Here is a 7,949-nt window from a genome sequence, read left to right on the forward strand (position 1 = left end):
TGATTTTTCCTGCACGCACCTTCTGCTGTGTTCGGTTAGCTAAGAGAATCAAGGAAAAACTGGTTTCGCGTGTTGTCTATTTTCCTGTCGCCGCTTTTCCCCCTTCGTTGTTTGTTGTTTGCGCTCAATTTCGTTACGTACCGAAAGCAAAAGGCATGCCAAGAAGATACTAAAAGAAGTATCTACGAGCTGGATGTTGTGGTGTTTTGGCCATTAGAGGGGAAAACACTCACACACACACACGTACGCAGGGAATGCTAGCGGTTATGGAAATTCCTTTGAAGCACGCACACACCGATATATATATACAAAATCATGGCCAACAAAGGATGTGAGGAAGCATTGAGGGAAAAAAGACCCAAACAATGAGGATCTCCCGTAGTGTTGTTGCTTTTGGCACTTGGCTATGGCCATGGAAAATTGGCCGTTTTGCTGGCATAGATACAACACTTGCTCCTCGGGGTATCATCAACCTCATCATTGGGATCGGGATCGGGATTGGGATTCGGTATTCGGTATTCGGGATCGTGTTTGTCTGGTAGCAACTTAAGGCATGACATTGCCGGTTTTTCCACAGTCCTCCGCTACATTCACTTCTTGCCAATAGAAAATCGGTTAGAATTTGTTTGTTTCCCATTTGAAAAATGCCTAATCAGCGTTTTATTGTTACGAGTATAGTGGCTCTGCTACTGATGGGCGACTCTAACAAGCGGAGAGTGAGAAAAAGTAGCGTGACTTTCGATGGAAGTGCCTGCATAATTAGAATATAAATGCCCACTTTGTTGTGGGATCTTCGGGAATGCATGGCAGTGATTATGTGGATCATGTAATTACCAGTTAAATACGGCGCATTTCCTTATGGCCAAAACAATGCAAAGACTTGGCCAGCGAACTTGTGAAATGAGAGTTTTATGTGAAAAGTATGTGCGGGGGCTATAAAACGGGTTGTTAATCAAAGAGCAAATACAATTTTTTACAGGAGTATATATAGGTTCCCTTCCAACTTTGCAAACATAATACCCATCTGCACTCAATGTATTGGCTTGGTAAAAAGTACTCTTCACTTCCGATTTAATAGATTCAAATTGCTTAAATGACTCGGCGCAAAACTGCTCTTAGAACAGTTAGAGAACAAAAGACTTAGGCAACAAACTTGAATAAATTTACAGACGACTGCACAATTATCAGAAAGAGACGGCGACAGCGTGCAGCATTCTTGGCTTCTAACCAATTAATCAAACGGCTAGAGAAACGGTAAACGAATTATGTAACTAATGCAGTAACTGCGCCCTGGCCCCTCGACGCCCCCGGGGCCACGCCTTCTGCTGGTAAGCATCTTCAGCGAAGCGTTTGACGCCACTAAACTGTACAACATTTCAAACACTTGCCTCGAGGGCAGCGAGCCACTTGGTTTTGGGAAAACTAAAACTGGTAACGAGAAACTGGTAAGTGATATGCATGCGCAGAGCGTGTAAATAATTAGAACCGAGCACTTCCAGCCAAGCAGAGCTCCCCAAGAGACAAAAACCGCAGCATGATTAAGAAGTTTTTACAGTGAGGTTCAGATGAGGGTGTAATAGAGAATAGGAACTAGAATGTTCTTCAAAAATATGAACTAAAGATAATTATACGCTAGATTTCCCAAAACCCTAAACGTCTTAAATTCAGACGGTCAAAAAGTTAATAACACATATTCTATGACATTTGATCATAAATTGTGAAATATTATAATAATGATACATTTTCTGTTCATAAAAAGATATATACATTAATTCCGTAATTTTCAATTAAATAAAGCATTTCATGGTTTGTGGAAAAATTGTTTCCCATTTATAGGTACTTAACATTTTTCCCAAGTATGCCTGGAATGAAAGAAAGAAACATTTATTTCCCTCGTAATACTTTGGGTATCTCGTCTTCTATCATCACTGTGAGTTCTTCTCGCTGGCCTTCGCTTAGAAACAAAAAGGAATTTAACTGAAGCATAACTCGAGCGTCGGGCAAAGTTAATTTTTATGGTTATAACATTCATTTGCTGGTAATTATGAGCGCGGAGTGAAGGCGCAGAAAAGGCTGAAAGGCAGAAAAGGCGTAGAAAAGCTCATTTTGTAATTAGACAGCCAGCCAGCGGCAATCCTTTGCAATGGGCCAATGAACTGCGGTGTCCAACGAACTTGATTTGCTCCGCGGGTTTTGCTATGATGGTGCGTATGCAAATGGATCCGCCAAAAAGGTCAACGTGGGACAACAGACAACGGCGGCAACAATTACAAAATATGCGTTAAAAATGCAGGGCCGCCTGAATCGAACACGACGACCACGGACAACGTAGGCAGGCTATAAACACAAAAAAAAAAAACAAAACAAAAAAAAAAAACTGAAAAAGTACTGAAATAATATGGCCACAAATCGTGATAAGCAATGCCGGGGCAAAAACTTATTGGCAAACATTGCCAACAACCGACAGCAACAAAAACAGGCTTGGCCCGGCCAAGAGCAGCAACAACAATCAAATGGCCCAGGACGGCAGGCACAACGGCGGCAGCATTTTGTGAACCACTCTATTTATCAGATTGAGGAGGCCGGGTGCTGGGGGGGTGGCTTGGTGGCCTGGGTATATTGGTGGGTTCCCCGATCCGCAGATCCTCGGTGCGGGCCAACTAGTTGGCTCAATTGCTATGGCCAGTGTACATATTATTGAGCGATTTTTAGTGCTCCTCTCTCTCGTACAGCAGCAGCACTGCGCTCATATTTTTTTTGATGGCGCGCTGAAAGTCGAGGCGATATCTCCCCTACATGTGTGTTAGTAGTAAAAGTTGTTGCACATCCAGCTGAGGCCGAGGAGTGAACGACCATCAAGGTAAGACTGCAACAAACAATGGCCAAAGCGGCACGTCGTGCCCAGCTCCAGGTGAATGTGCGGCTGAACCCAGTTCCTGCCCTCCATCCGCCATTCGCCATCCGCCATCCGCCGTCCCACAGCTACATTCTCCACCCTCTTCTGGGTGTAGCCGCAATACTGCCCGCAGAATTGTAACGCGTTTTGGCCAAGTATTTGCCGAACCCGGCACTCGCCACTCTTATTGTTTTTGCTTATTTGTTTCTACGTATTAATAACATGTTCGGGCCGCAATCGCGCGCTGCCTGTTTTAAAAATATGCATACAGCAGTGTGCTGGTTGCCCTGTTGTTGGGTTGGAAATATGAAAGGATTTCGATGCGATCCCACAGGCTCGGCGTGCGTGTAACCGCCCTGACTGTCTGTCTACTAATAATAGTAATACACGGCCAATAATAAGTTTTAATCATCGTGATAATGGTGTGCTTATGGTAAGATTCCTTCCCACGACTCCGCTCCCCAGCTGATGTCTCCATAAAAAGCCCTATCCTGGATTTTAATACATTTTTGCTTTTAAGCCAACAGGTCCAAGCCGCAGTCTGTTGACGTGGGCGTCATATTTGGTTTAGATGACCAACACTGCATCGGGCATCTGCTAGAAAAATCCATAAACTCTCTGCCATATTTTTATGGGCTTTGGAAATCTTGATATTGAAAACAGGAAATTCCCATAAAAATTCCAGTAACATCGATAGGTTTCCAGATAGCAATATAAGTTTATGCGAATGCAGTGTAAAATGTTAAGAGGTTTAAGAAATACAACAAGCCCCAAGGGTATTAAAAAGGCTTTAATGAGTTCAATAATTTAAATATTTGATATTATTTTTTTAAAACGCAATTACAGCTTTCCAAAGTCCCTTATATCAAAAGACTTTCAATGATTTTATTTCCGTTTATATTTATATTAAATTTTTGTACAATGATTGTGAATTGTGAAATCATCACCTACATTTTAAATTTGGAAATATCAAGAAATTGAAGTTTATTTATTCTTTAATTCCCGCGACCAGCAAAAAACTTTACAGTTACGATTCTGATATGAAGTGGGTGGATAATTCACTGTATACATGAAAAATGATCGCTATTAAAACGGTGCCAATGAAGGCTTTGTTCCGTTCGCAAATGTCAGAACAGCAGGGCGAGAGTAACTGGCCAAATGCCAAACTGGTTTTGGCCAAAAACAAACATTTGCATATAAGAAACGAATGAAATCAATGCACACACACTGGCCCGAGACATACCCCCAAAGTTGTTTGCCTTGAGTAGATTTTATAAATCGACAGTGCACACAGAGCAGCGAGAAATCTGTTCGCATATTAGAAGCCAGCTCAGAAACAGCTGACCAGGTTACTGACGCATCTGCTAAGATAATTAAACAAATGCGAACAGGTTAAGCCGGCCATAAGTGTTTTAATCACATTTTCGGTGACCTTAATTATGGCCCAGATGGCAGATCGGCCAGCCGAGCGAAGTTCGAGGTTGATTTTGCAGACATACAAAAGACTTAAGACACAAACTTGTTGAAAGAACTTTCCTCTGGGAGGCAGGGACAAACTTTATGACAATTTAATTAGTTTAATCGATGCGATGAGACAGAAAACGGCGGGTGAGGAAGCCAGTGGCTCCAGCTGGACACTGGTCACTGGACTGCCTGCTTGGATATTTATGGAAAGCATAAAACTTAATTGTTGCATAAGTTACCTAGCAACGATGCGATCGAATCGGGCTGGTCCGGTCAGGTTCGCTGGGGCTGTTTAAGCTGCTTTAATAGTTTGCTTTGGCTGGCCGATGATTAATGCTTATTGCCCGTTGCCCTTTCGGCATTCTGGACCCTCTCACACATAACTGTAAATTGCTAGTGTTATTAAACGCAATTACTGTCAATAGCATTTCTACTTTGGCCATGATGAATTGCACGAATTTCGCCGAAATCGATCCAAGCGAAAGTTCAAAGACACGCACAATGAAAGATTCTTAGGCCGCGGGAGTGCGAGTTGGACTGCCATTCATTTTCCATTAACAAAATGTATCCGTATTATTTTTCGTATATTATTTTTTGTACTGTTCGCATCGCCAACTTATCGAAAGCTTTTAATAGGATTGTGTATTTTACATATGTTTCGCAGCTCCTCGAAAACGTGAATGGGCTCAGATCGGGCAGTTAAGATCCGATTGCCATGATGCGAGCGGAATAAATTTGATGATCTCATGACGCTTTGTGTTGAAGTAGAAACACTTAAGGTGACATAAAAATTCCTGTGAGAAAGCAAACTTGCATTGAAATGAGGAGCCCAAGAACACTGCTCTTGAAAAAGGGAGTTTGGCTGTAAAATATTTACAGCCTGGGACAAAGTTTTAATGTTAGGGTAGTCCACAGCAGTAAATTTTTTATTGGACCCTCAACTAAGTCGAGGCAATTTTATTGCTAGGGAATTAATTTAATTTGTTTTCGCGCTAGCCCTAAGACCAGATGCATATCATTAAGCTGTGAACTCCTTAATCTATTTCTTGGAGTAATAAAATATTGCATTATTGGGCGCAGACTGTACACAACTGGCAAAGTCATATCAATTGCATTTTGGGCGTTGTACTTAGCCAAATTATTGCATCACTTTTCAGCCACCAAACCATTTCACAAATTCATGAAATACTTGAGATACCCACTGCATTTGGCTGTGAAACGCGTGGACTTCCTTTGAAATATTTTTACAAGCGACAAGTTACCAAAAATAGTCACTTAGCAAATGATTTCGACTTGCGGTTCGGGTTTATTTTGATTATTTATTGACAGTTGCCTGTTATGTGCTCAAGAAAACAGAAATGTGGCGAAGAAGTAAAAACCCGGACTACAGACAGTTTCGTAAAGAGCCCAGCCCAACAGCTTTCACTTGGCTTGTCTCCATGTAAGCCACACGATTTATATTTCGAATATCGTGTATTTTTCTCCCCCGTTGTTGCGCCGATGTTAAGTATTTATTTGTTTAGTTGTATTTGCGGGCATGCAGGTCGATTTAAGCCAGCTGATTTGCCACACTTTGGATTTGAGCACGTCAAGTTCGTGCCTCGAGTCTTTCGTTTCGCTTGCCTGGTGGCCCGTTGCCCCGATCCCGAACCGATACGATATGGTATGGAATGGATTGGAATAGTATACCCTTTGTTGTGTCTGTGCCTCGGGTTCAGGCTGCAGTTGCTGCCGGGGCGTATGGTAATAATAATTTTGCACGGGCCATGTTGGCGGCATGCGACTTTGTAGGTAAATTGCGCTTAATGATTATGTTCAGCGAACTTTACAATATATATATATGCGAGTGCATGTATAAAGATACCAGGTCTGGGACTGAGCCCTTCGAGGTGTTGAAAGTGATGTCTCTCTTCCTTCGTGACCTAGCAGGAGGCTGCGCTGAATTCAATTAGTTGGCAGCCGCTGTAATTTATTTTAATACACTTACTTTTGAGGCCTCTGCCTCTCATAATAAAATTACTTAATATTGGTTCGAACCTTCTACACGGCTGCTGTGGCTATTGCCGTATCGTGCCGAGCCCCGATTAGCTATATTTATATATATATTTTTTTTTTGTGATTTATATTCAAGGCTGTGGCCATTCAGGCGTCACGGCAAACATTTGTTTGCCATTTTCTGAGACGCAGAATTTTGCTAGCTCTTTGAAAAGATTTACCGAAAATTAAACGAATGCGGACATGACTTCAGGGCACAAATAAATTTGTGTGAAATAATTTTTTAAAATAAGTGGAAAACCGAAAGCGTCAAAAGCATAAACCGATTGCAAATTTTGAATGCTGTCAAAGCGAGTTTAACAAATATCAACACGCCTTGAAATATTTTATGTTAAATAAAACTAAATAGTAAACAAAGGCAGTCATGAGCAAAATAAATTAAAGTTTGCTGTTGCTGAGAAACCAATCGTTAAAAGATAAATATCTTGACCCAGGAGTTTTTTCCCTTCCTATTCATATTAAATCCCCACTCAACAACGAAAATAATTGTTTTGTCGAAAATGTATAAATAATAATGGTGCTGAAAAAACATGCAACTTTGTATCTCATTTGCCGCCCTCAAGTATTTTGCTGTTACTGTTCGACCTTCGATGGGCGGTAGACATTACCGTCTCACATCAATGAACAGCAAAAGCTAAAACAAAAAATACATATATCTATAAATATATGGACTTAGGAAGCATGTGAATCTGACTAAAATTGTTAGACTACAGCTGATGAGCAGAAAGAAAACTTGAATATATCTTGATTGAAAATAATTGCCCCGGTAATTAAATAAATGAGTCTGTTAATCAATGGGATCAGATTCTTCATAAGATATTGTTTTTGAACAGCCAACTGCTTATGTAGAGCTTAACACTTTTGTATATTTTTTAAATAAATAAAATAAATTCTCCTTATTTGTGTAGTAACTGAATTAAATAACCGCCAAAATCATTTTATTCTAAGAACCCAAATAAGCCGTAAATGGAGCGATAAAAATTAATGTCTATTATTAATTCAAAGTGTTTGCTAAGTTGATTGGCTAAAACCACACTGCTGAAAATACCACAAAACCAATCAAATCTGAATTAGGTAGATTGAAAAGCAATAAATATGTTGGCAATCAAAGTACGCGTATTTCAAGGCATTTGAAACTTGTTTGTGGTTAATTTTGGGCTAAAGATTTACTTACCAAAAATTTGTTGTTACTCATTTCTCCGCAAAGCAAAAGGTGTTGGCCTGGTTGAGATGGGGTTTTCGTAGCTATTCAATTATATTTTGTATTATTTGTCACTACACGATATGCACTATATATATTATATATATATATATCTATTCGTTGTACTTCGAGTGCACAAGGCACTTGGGGAAGAACACACACACACTAAAAACCCAAGTACTGTGGCAACTCTGATATTGGTTTCAGGCAGTTTTCTCCACTTCACGTTCTCTGTCTCTCAGAGATCTGCAAATAGGATGAGTTGTTGGTTGTGGTTATGCAACGCCAACGCAGGCAAAAATCAATTGCACTCAATTGGAGTGGCCATAAATA

At 40.5% G+C, this 7,949-nt stretch overlaps 1 long non-coding RNA gene across 1 annotated transcript; it reads right to left on the reverse strand.

The window, feature by feature from the left end:
* Positions 1–4,415: 4,415 nt before the first annotated feature.
* On the reverse strand, positions 4,416–7,564 carry LOC120320717. Its single transcript, XR_005560243.2, has 2 exons — positions 4,795–7,564; positions 4,416–4,743 (listed from the first exon to the last, which is right to left on the reverse strand). It is a non-coding gene; the product is annotated as an uncharacterized LOC120320717 (long non-coding RNA).
* Positions 7,565–7,949: the final 385 nt, after the last annotated feature.

Source organism: Drosophila yakuba, chromosome 2L (genome assembly GCF_016746365.2).
Source record: "Drosophila yakuba strain Tai18E2 chromosome 2L, Prin_Dyak_Tai18E2_2.1, whole genome shotgun sequence".
Classification (NCBI taxonomy): Eukaryota; Metazoa; Arthropoda; class Insecta; order Diptera; family Drosophilidae; genus Drosophila; species Drosophila yakuba.